Raw genomic sequence first — 15973 nt, forward strand, 5'->3', positions numbered from 1 at the left:
CAGATTTTGTTCTAATTCCAACTGAGAACTCTACCAAAGCTGATCTTTCACTTAGGATTTACCCCTTTCACTTTGCCTATACTTGAGGAATCCCTGACAAAGAAAGGAGTCTCCAACTTGCAGTCCAAACTTCTTCTTGGCTTCATCCCACTCTATTATCTTTCCCTCTCTAGTTATTTGCTCCCAATACCTTAGTTCCTTTGCCAGCTTTGTTCAGTAAATTCCAGCCCTTTTTTTGCCAATTTTCTGTAACCCTATTTAGAGTCATCCCTACTGAAAAAATTGTATTCCTCCATTCCCATGCTGGCTTAGTTTTTAGAATACTTTTTGCACCTTTATGAATAAAATATTCTGTATGGTTGTTACTATTTTCCTTAAGGATCGGCATCCAGACTCCAACTGTCCTTGTTTCTTGAACTTCACCCCCACCTGCATCATCATCATCATCTCTTTCCACTTTTAATTATAACCTCTTGCCTGTGTTATGTATATAAGCCATAACTATGTAGCTCTAAAATACCCCTTCAAATGAGGTAATCCTAAGCCACCTTGTTATTTTGGGAGGATCAAGTTATCCCACTTAACTCTGGCCCTCTTCCCCTCCCAAATACATTCCTTCAATTCCTTATTAATCATTTGATATGAATAAATTTTATGATGACTGTTGTTTAAAAATTCAGGAGGAGGTGATGTAACAGTTATTCTGAGGAATTTCTGATTCAAGTTAACAGAGCAAAAGTACTAAATCTTAATAAATTGTGGCTTCATGAATGGGTCAACATTTGTACTTTTTACAGTTTTTGTTACACTGATGTGAATTTTATTTGGTTAGAACGTATAAATGATGGATAGACTCAATTGTCTTGTATTTCTTATGATTCATATGAAGGTCTAGGGTTGGGGTTAGAGGCAGGGGAATGGGAAAGGTTTAGGGGCAGCACATATTAGTAATGTACTGCTAGGGGTACACATCACTGCAGGCCCAGTCTCAAACAACTAGCAGTGATTGCAGCCTACAAATATAACAAAGCCAAGTAAACACTCTGCATCTGATATTATTGACATCTGTTTACTGATAAAGTCTGACTGACTAATAAATACCCATTTTCAGCTAAGGTCTGGGGAGGAAAGCTCCAGAGAGTAAAAAAGAAGCTATGTCTAACCATAATGTTCCATCTGAGTTGACCATCTTCATCTGTCATCACCTATGGGTCTGGCTCTGATCCTTTGGAACCAACTCAACCTTTTCTATACCTTGTGGACTACAAAAACTCTTGAGCACATCCCTTACCCATAATGCATAGGGTAGATTACCTGAGACTGAGTTTGCTGATTATAGAATGAGTAACGTAAAAAGGTAAAGAAAGAGACCATATCTGGATCATTATATTATTCCAAAAGGAACTCACATGAGAAAGTCCATTCTTCCAGGAAATTTGGTAGGGGGAAGGAGGGAGGGATTAGGTGATGACAGATGAAGTTAGACAACTCAAGTGGAATGTTATAGTAAGACATAACTTCTTTATCTGAAGTTGTCAATCTTCATCCTGTCATCACCTGTGGGACAGAGTCCCCAGCTACTTAGAATCCTGGGTGAACTCAAAGAAGGATATTCCTGAGCACCATTAAACCAAATGATGCTCTTCCCCTAGAGACTAGATCTAACTTGTGATAAGTAACCAAGGTATGGGGAGAAGCCCAAGTTGCATCTGCAAAGATGTTGTCCATGGAAGTACTTGTTTGAAAGACTGCAAAAGTAGTTACCACTTTAGTTGAATATGCTTTTGGTGGTAAAGGTAAAGAGATACCGCTCCTCTTATAAACAAAGGAAATAGAATCTGAAATCCACTTAGCTAGAGTTACTTTGTTTACAGATTGTCCCAATCTGATATGTAAAAAAGGAAACAAACAGCTGGTCAGATTTCCTGATGTCCTTGGTCCTATCAAGGTAGAATCTTAGTTGTCTGTGAACATCTAATAGATATAATGTGTACTCTCCCTTGTTAGAATAATTTGGGAAGAACACATTGGTTTACGACACAACTTTAGGTTAAAAGGATGGGCTGGTCCTGGGAGAAACTCTATCCTTGTGAAAAATCAAGTATGGTGGTCTAGACGAAAGTGAATGAATTTCCAGAATTCTTCTAACAGAGGTAATAGCTACTAAGAAGATAGCTTTCCAGAACAGAAACTTCAGATCACATCTAGATGGTGGCTCAAAAGGGGTTTGTGTCAAGGCCTGTAGCATTAAATTAAGGTCCGAAGGAGGAGAAGGGTCCTTGTAAAGGATCTTTAAGAGAAGAGAACCTCTTAAAAAAGCTTTGCAAAGTCTATGCGAGGTCACGGATGATACATGGAAACCATTGTGAAAACTGGAGATGGCTGCCTGTTGAACTTTAATCGTAGAGGTGGAAGCACCATCATTGAAAACAGAGGCAAAGAAGTGAATAATTTCTTGGATTGGTGCTGAAAAGGGATTAAAGTCTTGTAAGGAGGCCCAGTGAACAAATCTCTTCTATTTACTTGCTTAAAATTTGCGAGTAGGCAGTTTGTGAGACTCCAAAAGTATGGTATGTACCTCTCAAGACATCTGCAACAACTGGAAAGGCTGCAAAAATGCCTCACTAAAAGAATCGCAGGCCTAAAGCAGATGCCCTATGCTGACCATCTAAAAAAACTCCACCTATACTCTGTCACATATCATCTACTTAGAGGTGCTCTCTGCTTAACATACAAGGCCATGTCAAACCCAGAGCTGTTGGACATGCTACACTTAAAGAAATCCCAATCCCTCAGAGCCACACGCTCCAGGGATCTAAACCTTGTCATCACAATGAACAAAGCATGCTGGAGGGATAGGTTCCTGACCCAGAGACTCCCCAGACTCTGGAATAGACTGCCCATACATGTCAAGCAGGGCACCTCTTTGGCCCTCTTCAAAAGGAACCTTGATGATTGGATGGGAGATAGAAAATTCACCCCAGGGATCACGTCAATCACCCTGCTAGACAGGGGTCCAAGGAAGTAAATATTGTAGGAAGAAATAGCCAGGGAATTGTTATGGCTAGGTTTGTATAGGTCCTAGGGCCGATGGCCTAGTACCAACCTATGAACCTATGATTAACTGGGGAAGACAGCATATCATGCCTGGTCACTATAAGAATTGGAGAGTCCAAGCTGTCAGCTTGAGACTTGTAATGTCTGGGTGACTGATGCCTGTCGAGTGTGACAGGAGGTCTGGAGTTGGATCCAGAATCCATGGTGCTTTTACCACATGAGGCCATAGGAAGGGGAACCAAATCTGCCGAGAACAAAAGGGAGCAATGAGGATGACTTTGCTCTTCAACTTGGTTGCTTTCTGTAGAAATTTGGGAATTAGTAAGGTGGGAGGAAAGGCATAAAGGAGACCTGGGGGCCAATTGTGGAGAAAAATGTCCCTCGGTAATTCCCCCTCTGGGGAGGATATGGGCAAAGTAGCTGCTGCATTTGTTGTTCAGAGGAGAGGTAAATAGGTTGCAGCAAGGCAGGCCCCATAAATGGAAAATACTTTCCGACACTTTTGGATTGAGGGACAACTTGTGAGGTAGAAGGATGCGCCTGGTCACTCTGCTGCTACCACATTGGACTTCCCTGGAATATCCATTGCGATCAGAAAGCAGTTGGATGGGATCACCACTGCCAAACTCTGAGGACTTCTTGGTGTAAGGGGTAAGATCTGGTTCTCCCCTGTTTGTTGATGTATCAGACCACAGACATGTCTGTCTGAATCACAATCATCCCCAGAGGTAGAGTGTCTTGTAATGCTCACAACGCCAGTAGCACAGCTCTCATCTCTAGAGCATTTATGTGCATGTTAGCCTATGATGGGGACCAAGTGCCTTGGACTGTCCTTCCCTGGCAATGCCCACCCCCCCAACCTGGGAAGCATCCGTGGTCACTGTGGCCTTGGGCTGGGGGGGAATGGGTGTCCTTGTCAAACTTGGCTTGAATTAATCCACCATAGAAGGTCCCTTTTGCATGTGTTGGTGGTCAAAATTGGCAATGTTAAGGGGTGACAAGGGATTGATCATTGTACCAAAAGTAACCATTGTAATATTCTAATGTGAAACCTGGCTAGGGTGACAAGATTATGGCTGCCACCATTGATTCTAATGCTTGAAGTACTATATGTGCAGGGACTCTGTTTCTCTGTAGCAGAGCCTGAACTTGAGTATGAAGAGTTTCCAACCAGGACAGAGGTAGTGAGGCAATGGAGGTTAGATTCTGTGTGGGTTCCAATATGGATTTGTTGAAGTTGATTGTGATGCCTAGAAGGTCAGATAACTGTAGAACCTTTTGTTTTGCTACTAGTAGTTGTTGCCTGGTAGTAGCGGAAATGAGCCAGTCATCTAGGTATGGATGGAATCCTTGCAGTCTTAAGTAAGCTGCTACTACTACCATACATTTGGCAAACACCCTGGGGGCTGTGGTGAGACCAAAGGGAAGAACTCTGAATTGATAATGCTGGCTCCCAGCCAGAAGCTAAGGAATCATCTGGACCATCTGTCCATCTTTATGTAGTAGTAGTATGCATACTGAAGATCTATAAACAACATCCAGTCATCCTTTCCTAAAAATGGAAGAATGGACTAAACCATGCCTATCCAGAATTTGTTTTTTCAAACAGATTTGTTCAGTTTGTTGAGATCCAAAATTGGTCTCCAGTCCCCTGTCTTTTTTGGCACTAAAAAGAATTTTGAGTAAAATCAGGATCCTATTTGGTTTAGTGGGACTTCTTGGATGACTCTTTTTTCTAGCAGCTTTTGAATTTGAGTAGCTGCCTCTGCCCTCTGACTGGGTGGAACATCGGGGAATCTCTTTGAACAGGGAGGGTGAAGGGAAAAGGGAATTGTATAGCCTCTGGAAATGATTCTATGCACCCATGTATTGGAGGTGATTTCTTGCCAGGCTTTTAGGTGCAGGGATAAGTGACCCCCTAGATTGCCTCCAAAGGTGGATAATCAGGCCTCCATTCAAGAGTGCTGGAAGGGTTTCCTGAAGAAGGAATTGCAGAAACCCTGATGTTGTGGGCCACCTCTGCTGTGAGGGTGGCGTCTTCCATTATTGCTCCCCCTCTGCCTCTGGAGGAACTTTCACCAGGTGTAGTCTGGAAAGATCCTTTAGACTTCCTGAACCACATTTTGCCATTTCCTCATTCTTTCTTAGAAAAAAGCCTCTGAGGAGTGGAAAAAATGTACTTCTGCAGCAGAAAGGGTTTTCCCATCCTTCTCACACCTGGTTAAAGTGTCTCTAACAGTTAGGCCAAAAAGGGAAGAGCTATCAAAGAATGCACTGACAAACAAAGACTTGAAGGGCTCCGCAAAATCATACAAGCACATCCAGCCATGCCTCTTATATAGAAATGCCTGAATCCGCTGCTCTTGTTGTTCCTTCAGCAACATGAGAAATGAGCCTCATGGATGAGTTGGAAATGGATGTCAAGGTAGCAAACCGAGAGGAGACTGAATCCCACACCTCTACAGAAACAGCTCCTGACAGAATATCTGACAGCTTCTTGATCAGATCTCTCTGCAGTCCTGTAAAATGTGCCAGGTAGTTCAAAGACCACAGGGCAAAGGTCGATGAAGCATAAAGTTACTTCCCAAATCTATCCATTGCCACAACTCCTTATTGGGGGGATGGACAGAGGAACTTTCTTCCACTAGTTCCCTCCTAGTGGTCACTGTTACCACTATAGCATCTACAGGAGTTCTCTTAGTCCAAAAAAGCTTGTCTTCCAGGGCTGTAATGATTTTATCTGATATCTTGGGATTTGGATCAGTAGAATCAGGTTCCTCAGTCGAAGGGTTGAGGGACTTCCAACCACCTCTCTGTTTAAGTATTTTCAAGATGTTTCCAAATGAGACATCATCAGGAGGTGATCTGGGGTACCCTTCACCTTCATCAAAATCCATGTCTTCTGCGACAGACTCTTCTGGAGACTCCAGGTGCTTCCTCTTGCACAATTTCTTTAAAGGGACTTCCTCAGGGGAAACATCTTGGGAGGATTCAGAAGAAGAAGGGGTACTCTGCTGGGTAGCCTGAGGTTGCAGTACCTGCTGTCCCTGTGAAGGAGTTGGTTGATGCTCCAGACCTAAGGTAGACAGAGGCAGAGGCTCCAAGGAGGAAGGAAGCAACCTGGTACTGTAAATAGCCGATGTCCTCTTCATGGCCTCAAAAGCTAACCCACCAGAAGAGAAAGGGTGCTCCAGAGCCAAAAGGGAAGGCCTCATCTCTGAACCCCCCCTGTCATGATGAAGTCCCCATGGAGTCCAAAGTCAGACCTGAGCCTCTCCACACCGGCTCACCGAGGTGCCAAGACTACTCTGAGAACTCAGGAATAGACTCAAATGACTTGGAACTGACAGCCAGTCTGTGGCCCCAAGTGAACTCTGGTTCCAACACAACAAGAGTGCTCACGGCAATTGTCTGTTTCAATGAAAAAGAAATGTTTGGAACTGACATGGTCGGTTCTCTGAAGCTTGGAATTGAAGACTCTAAGGTACCTGTGGAGGTTAGTAGAGAAGGGTTAGCAGGGGAAGTGGAGGGTGTCAGAGGAGCTGATGGGGTGTTTGACACACCTTGGCACCAAAGAATCTTCATCACAAACCTCTCCACATCGACTTCAGTGAGTCTCCTGGAAGAAGAGACTGAGACCACCAAGGGGGACTTTTATATCTCTAAAAAGAGGGATGGTGGTCTGTCTGCAAAAGGATCCAGTGAAAGAGTATTCTGTGTCCTTAGCAATGAAGTGATTGGTATAAGCAGGTTGTTCTGGAGCCAATGAAGGAGTCAGAACCAATAGAGTAACAGACAGTTCCAAGGAATCCTTCAGTGTCAAATCATTGGATGCCAGTTCCTATGTCTTTTTCTTTTTAGAACTCGGTACAAAGGAAACACTCGGAACCTCAGAGGCTCTAGAAGAGGAGAAAGAAGAAGAAGATGTACATCCAGATTTATGTTTTGACATGTCCTGGTAACCAGATATGGCCTCCCCAAAAGAGGAAGAAAGGAAAACTTTAAGTATGAGCTTATTGTCTATCTACCATTGCTTGGTGACTAAAAGTATGGCAGATAGAACAGTCGTCTTGCAAATTAAGAGGACTGAGACAATAAACACAGAGAGAATGCTGGTCAGAAAATGGAATTTCATGACGGCATTTTGTGTGTTTTTTGAAGCCGGTCTGACTTTTCTCTTTATCAGCCATACTCACACACATGCACACACAGGAACAGTCTATGAGAAGAAAAAGATTGGAAAAGAGAGAGAAAGATTTAGACTTTTTTTTTCTTATCAACAATGGTAACTGAAGACTTACCGAGCAGTAAGAGGAAAGGTTAAGGGATACCAGTGATGGTATTAGAGAGTTATTTTATGGCATTTAGGGAGAAGAAAGAGAGAGAGGGAGAGAATATAATCTCAAGAAGATATGTTATTTCAAAGACACATGCTTAAGGACAATAAACATTATCTTTTGTGTGTTTCCAGTATTTAGTTTCCATTTTTTTGCAAATACAAAGACTGAACTAATCGATATACTGACAATACTAAATGGTTCCAACATTATGACCATTCAGTAACATTCACAGATCCCACATCTATCTATATTTATCTATCTATCTGTCTATCTATCTATCAATATCTATATCTACATCTATATATCTTTATATATATCTATATATAAATATCTATTTTATATATTATATATATATATATATATATATATATATATATATATATATATATATATATATATATATATATATATATATATACAGATAGATGGAGAGATAACTATGTACATATCTATCTACATATATATATATATATATATATATATATATATATATATATATATATTATGGATGTACTTAGAATTATCAAAATACACAAATGTTGAATAGCTAATTACATGTAAGAACTCTGAGATCGCTCTACAGTTGGGAAAGGGCAAATTCTCTGATCCCCACTCTTTACAATCTGTTAAGGACTTAATGTTGAAAAAAGCATTTCAATGCACTTGAATCACTTCTGCTAGAGTAAAACATGTTCATCATTACAAATGTTCAATTATATGTATGCTTCCCACACACACACACACACACACACACATATATATATATATATATATATATATATATATATATATATATATATATATATATATATATGTATAGGTCTACTTGACATAACTGAAATGTCAGTAAACAGACTTTCATTTAACTGAGACCAGAAAGTTGAAGTTTCACATGAGTAAAACTTCGTAATATCAACGTTCAAAAGACTAAGTATGTGATTTGCTGAGTGTCCAAGCTGAGTGGAGCAAGAAATGTGCTCATTTCCACACTGTAATGCAATCTCAAAGTTGGTATATTTAAGTTGCAGGGGGTTTGGGGGGGGCAGCCCCCCATGGAGTTGCAGGGGGCACAGCTTTAAATAATTAATGATTATTTTGTCTGAAATATAAGTTTACGTGATGAATATTCGTGTTGGTGCTATAGCTACTGTCATGAATATTTAGTGGGATATTTTTGTTTGTGGGTATTTGTTGGTGTCTGGGCTTTAGGTGAAGTGAGGTAAGTTGTTTTGGTTTTGCTAGGGTGGTGTGCTGTTGCTATAGCGGCCATGATTAGTTTCTTAGTTCCATTTACTGTAACGTGCACTTTATTTTAAGTTTTGTTAGGTATGTAGTGTGAGCATATAATGATGCAGGATATTTGTAGGACTTGCCTTCGCTCTGTCTTTATTGCAGTGTATTGCAGGTTTGTCGGTGTTTTACAGTTTCGGTAATGTGGGCATTGGATTTGTGACTTGTCAGGATTTTCAGATTTCTGTTTTGTGGTCTCAGTTTTTTGAATTTCAGTTTTGTGAAGCAGACTCACATATATATATATATATATATATATATATATATATATATATATATATATATATATATATACATGAGTCTATTGTGTATGACCAAACAACCCTAATGTCTAATGTGAAACAGACAAAATAAGTTTGATCATACACAATAGCGAAAAAAAACATAATAATGAGAGAGGAAAACCATTTCCTCTCTCGATATTAAAACTATCCCCCCATAACAGTAGCATCAGATTTGTCTGAACAGCAATGAAAGAGGAGGGAGGGGCTTTGGAAATTAGATAATTATAAGTGCTGGAGGGCAGAGACACAGCCTTATAAAACAATAGTAGAAGAATGGAGGGGACTGGGAAATTTTCAAGGAACAAGCAGGTTAGCTACAGAGGTTAGAAATCAAATAAATGCAATATTGGATCTTTTTCAGAAACTTTACCTTAATGTGTTAGTGGCAATGGGGCAGACACAGACTGCAAGCAGGTAAATGATAAGCAGAATATAAAAGCAGTAAAGGTCAAACTGGAGCAGTGACAATTCTCTCACCACTGAATTTCTACTATAGTTTAAGGCACCAGACTATACAGAAACTTACCAGTAACACTCTTTCTGGAAAACATGCAGTAAAAAATGATTAAGGCAAACATCTGGTAGTAGTATGAGTAGTATACAGTCCTGCACAACTGTGAATTAAACTACAAGACATACACCCAGCAAGGTTTAAAAGTCAGAGAGCTTTTACAAGTAATTCTACTTGTGGAAATGGAAGTGCAGAATAATGCAGAAATACAGTCTTCCCACAACTGCTAATTAAAATAGGCCCCAGAATAAACTAAACAATGTATACATATATATATATATATATATATATATATATATATATATATATATATATATATATATATATATATATATATATATATATATATAAATATATATATATATATATATATATATATATATATATACTCACACATATATATATATATATATATATATATATATATATATATATATGCCTGTGTGTATATGTATATATATATATATGTGTGTGTGTGTGTGTGTGTGTGTGTGTGTGTATATATATATATATATATATATATATATATATATATATATATATATATATATATATCTAGTGTATAAATAAGCAGCAGACACATTTAGTCAATAACTAAAGTCAGTTGCCTCTTTCCTAGTTAGGTTCATTCCAAAAGTAAAAAAACACAGGTATCTTCCTCCAGCTGGATTCCTCAGTGAATATGCTCAGCTTGTTTTATGCTCCTTCAAGTTGTCTTTTGCCTCCCACAGTAGACTCACTAGAACACAGACATGGTGGTGCAGCGGTTAGCGTGTCGCCTCACAGCAAGAGGTTCTCCTGTTCGATTTTCAGTTGGAGCACCTTCTGTGTGGAGTCTGCATGTCCTCCCCACAGTCAAATGATGTTTAAGGACATGCAGGTAGGTGTGTGCATGAATGGGTGTGCCTTTGTTGAAGTTTGGGCGTCGGCTGGCACCTTGGCACTGTAAAAATGTACTGCCAATCATAAGCAGACCAGTGTTCAGCTGTGATGACCCCTAACTGGGAAAAGCCAAAAGAGTAGACTCCCTAGAACCACACTGTTCCAGACACAACACTTTCCCCTGCAGGGAGGCAGTCTAATGTCTTCCAGGGCCATAGCCCTCTCTTTTTATATGTCAAGCTCACAAGGTAATTGCACACATACTTACAAAACACATCATCAGACTGCAGCACTATGTTGAAAAAATTATTTACATGCTTTAATTCTGACACATCTTAGGTCAAGACCCTCCACACTATGTTTCTCAGTACATTTTGCTTGTTAGTTCAGCACTATTTTTTTTCAGTGTTGAAAAATACATTGCACTGCAGTATGTACTGCCTAGGGTAGAGTTGACAGAACTATCCTATGCTGTTTGGTGTACAAGATGATATATGGTTCCAAAAATCTTGGCTATAGCCCTTATGCCCTTGTCAACTGCAGTTCAGGCATATGGAGTTAGCAAATTATACGTCAAATATGAAGCCTTATGTGTATGTGGTAATTATAGAATGCAAATTGTCAGGCTATGTACATGCATATAAATAAATGAAAAGAATGAAATCTATGCCTTGTCAAAAAATCTGAAAGATGCATTTATTCCTTTTACATATGATCCCAGAATATTCTTGTTCCATCCATATTTGTACCACTTCAAGCAACTGTTACTTGAAGACATAAACTGGACCATTGCCTCAGTCAGTGGATTCTATTGCTGTACCCTTCTCCCCACGAAGTAGTATTTTCACATGTCTAAGCTGAACCATTCTCCCTTCCATCTGTGTTCTCTTGACCTCTTATTTTTCCTTCTTCTTCACCTCCCTTCCTGCTTAACTCCAAAGAATACAATATTTTATAAATCATATTCTCCCTTATTCTGCTAAGTTCATAGGTTTATAGTAGGCTAACGATCACAATCCTAGCCTGGTCATGTATCTCAAATGTATCCAACAAGTTTTGGTGTTTGTGACATCCTCACTCTGGGCCAGAAATCAAGAAGACTGAGTTGTCAACACTGGCACTGGACAGGGATGTTCACTTGGAACAAAACTGGATACACCCAGTATTTTTAGATGCAGCTTTCTGCATCAAGCGCAATTTCCCTTAAGAGCACACAGGGAATTCACTCAATCCATGGTCTGGATTTCTCTATTTGTCTCCATCCAGGTCCCCAATAAGACTCCCCACTGGCACAGACAAAGCTGAAACCTCAGCCGAGTGTTCAAGTAAAGTTCTCAAGCACCCTCTCTGTGAAACCAGTGCTTCATGTCCCTGCCCAAACAGCTGACACACACACTTTGAGATTTGATTTTCCCACACACACACACACACACACACACACACACCTGGGAATGATTGGCACAGATTTACTAGCTAAACCCCCTTCTTCCCAGACTATAAGGTAGTCACACCACCACCAGACACTCCAAAGTCCGCTACTCTAAGGCTCTTGCAAGGGTACCCAATTATACTGAGTGAAATTAATATTAATACAAACGGTAGTTTGACCAACAGCAAGGCTTTCAGGAGTCGCTGCAGTGTCACCAAATACATATAAGTACTCTCAAAGGTTAAACTACTCTCTAAAGGACCAGCCGCCACAATGAAAAGTTTAAATATGTCTAAGAGTAAATAATAAAAGAACATGAAAATACTAAATATCTATGTACAATAAACACCAGAGTTTCAATCAGAGAAAATATTAAAAATAACACAGGTGGACAGGTTCACGCAGTTACAGAAAAACAATACTTAACTAATCTGACTTTATTTTCCTGACTGATGTAAAGAATTATTATTCCCTGGTTACTTACTAGAGCAAGGCAAGATGAAGTAGGTGAGGGGTCCTTCCTTGTCAGGTTCCATGAACAGAGTGCTGTTAGACTTCAGTCTCACCTAGTATTAAAATATCATTTTTAATGATGGATTACAGAATGACATCACATACATCTGGTCATCTGACTTCTGATTCCCATGCTTCCACCTTGGCTAGAAGCTGTCAGGATTTAGCACATATGTGTCAATAATATGCACACACAGAGCCTTGGTAAGATCTGCTGCAGCTCCTGGAAGTCATAAAACTATTTCAAATCTCCACCCTTCCACAGCAATTAGTTCACCCCAAAGACAATGCAGGATGCTTCCTAGTACAGACTTTGTGTCTCTGGCTGCATTGAGAACTGTAAGGTACAATCTTTATGGCCTACGCCAGGTAATTTAATTTCAACTTATTTTCAAAGTTAGGCGGCTTGAGATTAAATTCTTCTCTTCCAGTATCATCTGTTAAAACATATACATTTAAATCGTTTCAATAATACATGAGTATTTCTTTTTCTGTTTAGCAGGGCACACTGTTGTACATTTGTAACACAAGCAGCTTTACAAATGCATTTTTCAGCCCAAGCATCTGTTCATATCAGTTTTATATACAAATATATATATATATATATATATATATATATATATATATATATATATATATATATATATATATAAATATAATTCTTACAAAATTCCAGCTAGCTGTGCTGGCATATGTTACACATCCACTAACCTACCTCTCCTAGCATAGCTGGCAATATCTAACACCGTCACAGTGTTTAAAGGTTATTTTAAGGGGTGTGTGTGTGTGTGTGTGTGTGTGTGTGTGTGTGTGTGTGTGTGTGTGTGTGTGTGTGTGTGTATATATATATATATATATATATATATATATATATATATATATAAGCTAGGACATGGATAGTCAAGCATTAACAGGCTACCTCTGTCCATTTGAGGCATAGGTGCTAGACTAGGGGTGAATTTGAAGTTTTCCATCCCTTGGTCTAGGTTATGTTTGAATAGAGTTAAGAAAGAACTTTGCTTCACATGGATGGGAAACCTAATCCAGGGAAGGTACATTCTCTGAGACACATGGCTGCCCCTCCAGACTTTAACCAAGTAAAAACTTTGCACAAGAGTACTGCTTTGGAAATCCTTTACTAAATAACACAGGAATACATAGGCTAAGCCTTTCATCCACTACATAGTTTCATAGTTTCATAGTGTAGTACTAGGCTATCTGCCCTGGGGCATTTGTAAGCCTAGCCATAGTGATGTGGCTTTTGCCACCCCATGAAATGGTACAAAAATGTACAGAATAAATCTAGAATACTGTGCCTCTGTCTAGTAGTGACACAGTGAAGGTCCCCTTATATAATAGAATTAGTTTACTGTGCCCCTGTCTAGCAGTGACACAGATGTGACCCCTGGGGTAAACTTACGATCTCCCATCCACTCATCAAGATTTCTCTTGAAGAGAGTCAGTGAGGGGCTCTGCCTAATATGAACTGGGATCCTGTTCCAAAGCATGGGAAGCCTCTGGGTTATGAATCTATCCCTCCAGCATGTCCTATTCATACTTGTGCTGAGGTTTAAGTCTTTAGCTCTCGTGGTCCTGATGGATTTGGATGGATTTGGATTTTTTGAGGTGGAGCAAGTCCATTAGATCCTGATTGGACATGGCCTTGTACGTCAGGCAGAGATCACCTCTGAGCAGGCAGTATGCTACTGAATAGAGCTGAAGTTTCTTTAGTCTGGCAGAATAAGACATATGTTGGAGACCCTTGATCCTTTTGGTGAGGTACTTTTGTGGTCTCTCCAGCTGTTGCAAGTGCCGGGTGAGGTACATACCAAATGGGGCATTGTACTCAATCATGGGTCTGATGAGGGAGGAATATAGGGGTACAATGACATCCTTGGATCTGGATGTGAAGCCCTTCATGATGAGGTGTGCAAGGTAGAATGTTTTTCTAACCACTTTGGCAACGTGGGTGTCAAATGAGAGGTCGCTGTCTACTTGGGTCCCTAGGTCTCTGATTACTTTTTCCGTACTCAGTGGGTTGCTGTCTATGTGATAATTTGTGGGTACTTTGTTTTTCCAAAAGGGATGACTATACATTTTTTGGCATTTAGTTTAAGGCCGTGGCTACGGCACCAGTTGTCCGTTTCAGTGAGGCCTTTTTGTAGGATGTGTGTATCTGCTGGTGTATCGACTATGGCACCTAGTTTGCAGTCATCTGCGAACTTTGTCAGCCACAGCCCTCCCATGTTTGCTTTAACATCTGAGAAATAAATGCCGAACAAGAGGGGTCCCAGGACAGATCCCTGTGGGACACCACTTGTGACTGGCTTTGAGTCTGACATTGCTCCAGCGATTTTAACTTTATGGGTTCTGTCCTTTAGCCAGTTTGCAACCCATCTAGTGACATAAGGGTTTACTTTTAAGCTGTTTAGCTTATCTATGATGCCTGAGTGGGGTATTGTGTCAAGGCCTTAGCCAAGTCCAGGTATGCTGTATGGACTGCTTTGCCCTCATCAATGGCTCTAGTGACTGTTTTGAAAAAGTCAACCAGGTTTAAAAGGCAGGATCTGCCTTTTACAAAGCCGAACTGGGTGGGGTCAAGCGTCTGTAGGTCCCCTATGTCTCTGTTTATGAGTTCCATAATGATTCTTTCCATAGCTTTGCAGACCAGGCTAGTCAAGCTTATGGGCGGTAGTTTCCAGGGTCTGTAGAGGCACCCTCCTTGTGGAGTGGGACCACTGTTGCTGTATGCCAGTGTTCAGGTACATATCCCAGTAAGGCTAAGGTTAAATAGCATTTTTATGTGTGGGTTTAGCTCCTCTTGGAGTTCACGTAACACGCACCCGGGATACCATCAGGTCCCATTGATGCTGTGTTTTTTGCTTTGTTTAGGGCGGTTCTCACTTGTACATCTGAGATGACAGGGAGATTACATTCAGCTGGGATAAGTATTTCTTCTTTTGGGGGTGAAGGAGGTGAGAAATTTGCACTGAACCTGTCAGCCAGAATGTTAGCAATATCTGTGGGTTCAGTGTATTTTTGTTGTTGTGAACCAACTCTGAGCATATCTGAGGGTTTCTGCCCAGGTTTCTAACATAGCTGAAGAAGGCTTTGTGGTTATCTTTAGTGTCCTTAGCGATTTTTCTCTCAAAGTTTGCCTTGGATGTTTTTATGAGAGAATGTAGTTTTCTGCTAATGTTGATCAGAGATGTCTTCCCTTCATGGGATTTCGCTCTGACGTGCAGTAGCTTCCTTCTTTTGTTATACAATTTGTTTATGGCTGAGATCCACCAGACAGGACGCTTACATTTGGTGGAGAGGGACTTGGATTTGTTTGGGATTGCATGATCCATGCATTCTTGGAGATGTCCATAGAAAGCATTTGTGAAGGATTTGGCATTCTGGGATGTGGTATCCACTGGCACAGTGGGCTTAAAGGATACCACCTTAGTCTTAAGAAGAGTGAAGTCTGCTTTTGAGAAGTTTTTCACTGTGGTCTTTTGTGCTGGGGGTGGAGGTGGGATATGTATATCCAGGGTGATTAGTTTGTGGTCAGATCTCACTAGTGAGGGGTATACTTCCGGTGTGGAGCATTTTGTCCCCATGTTTGTGATGATCAGGTCTAGTATATTATCCCCCCTAGTGGGAGAGGTGACTAGTTGTTCCA

This window comes from Protopterus annectens, chromosome 4.part0, assembly GCF_019279795.1.
Source record: "Protopterus annectens isolate FY-2018-M chromosome 4.part0, PAN1.0, whole genome shotgun sequence".
NCBI classification, from domain to species: domain Eukaryota; kingdom Metazoa; phylum Chordata; order Ceratodontiformes; family Protopteridae; genus Protopterus; species Protopterus annectens.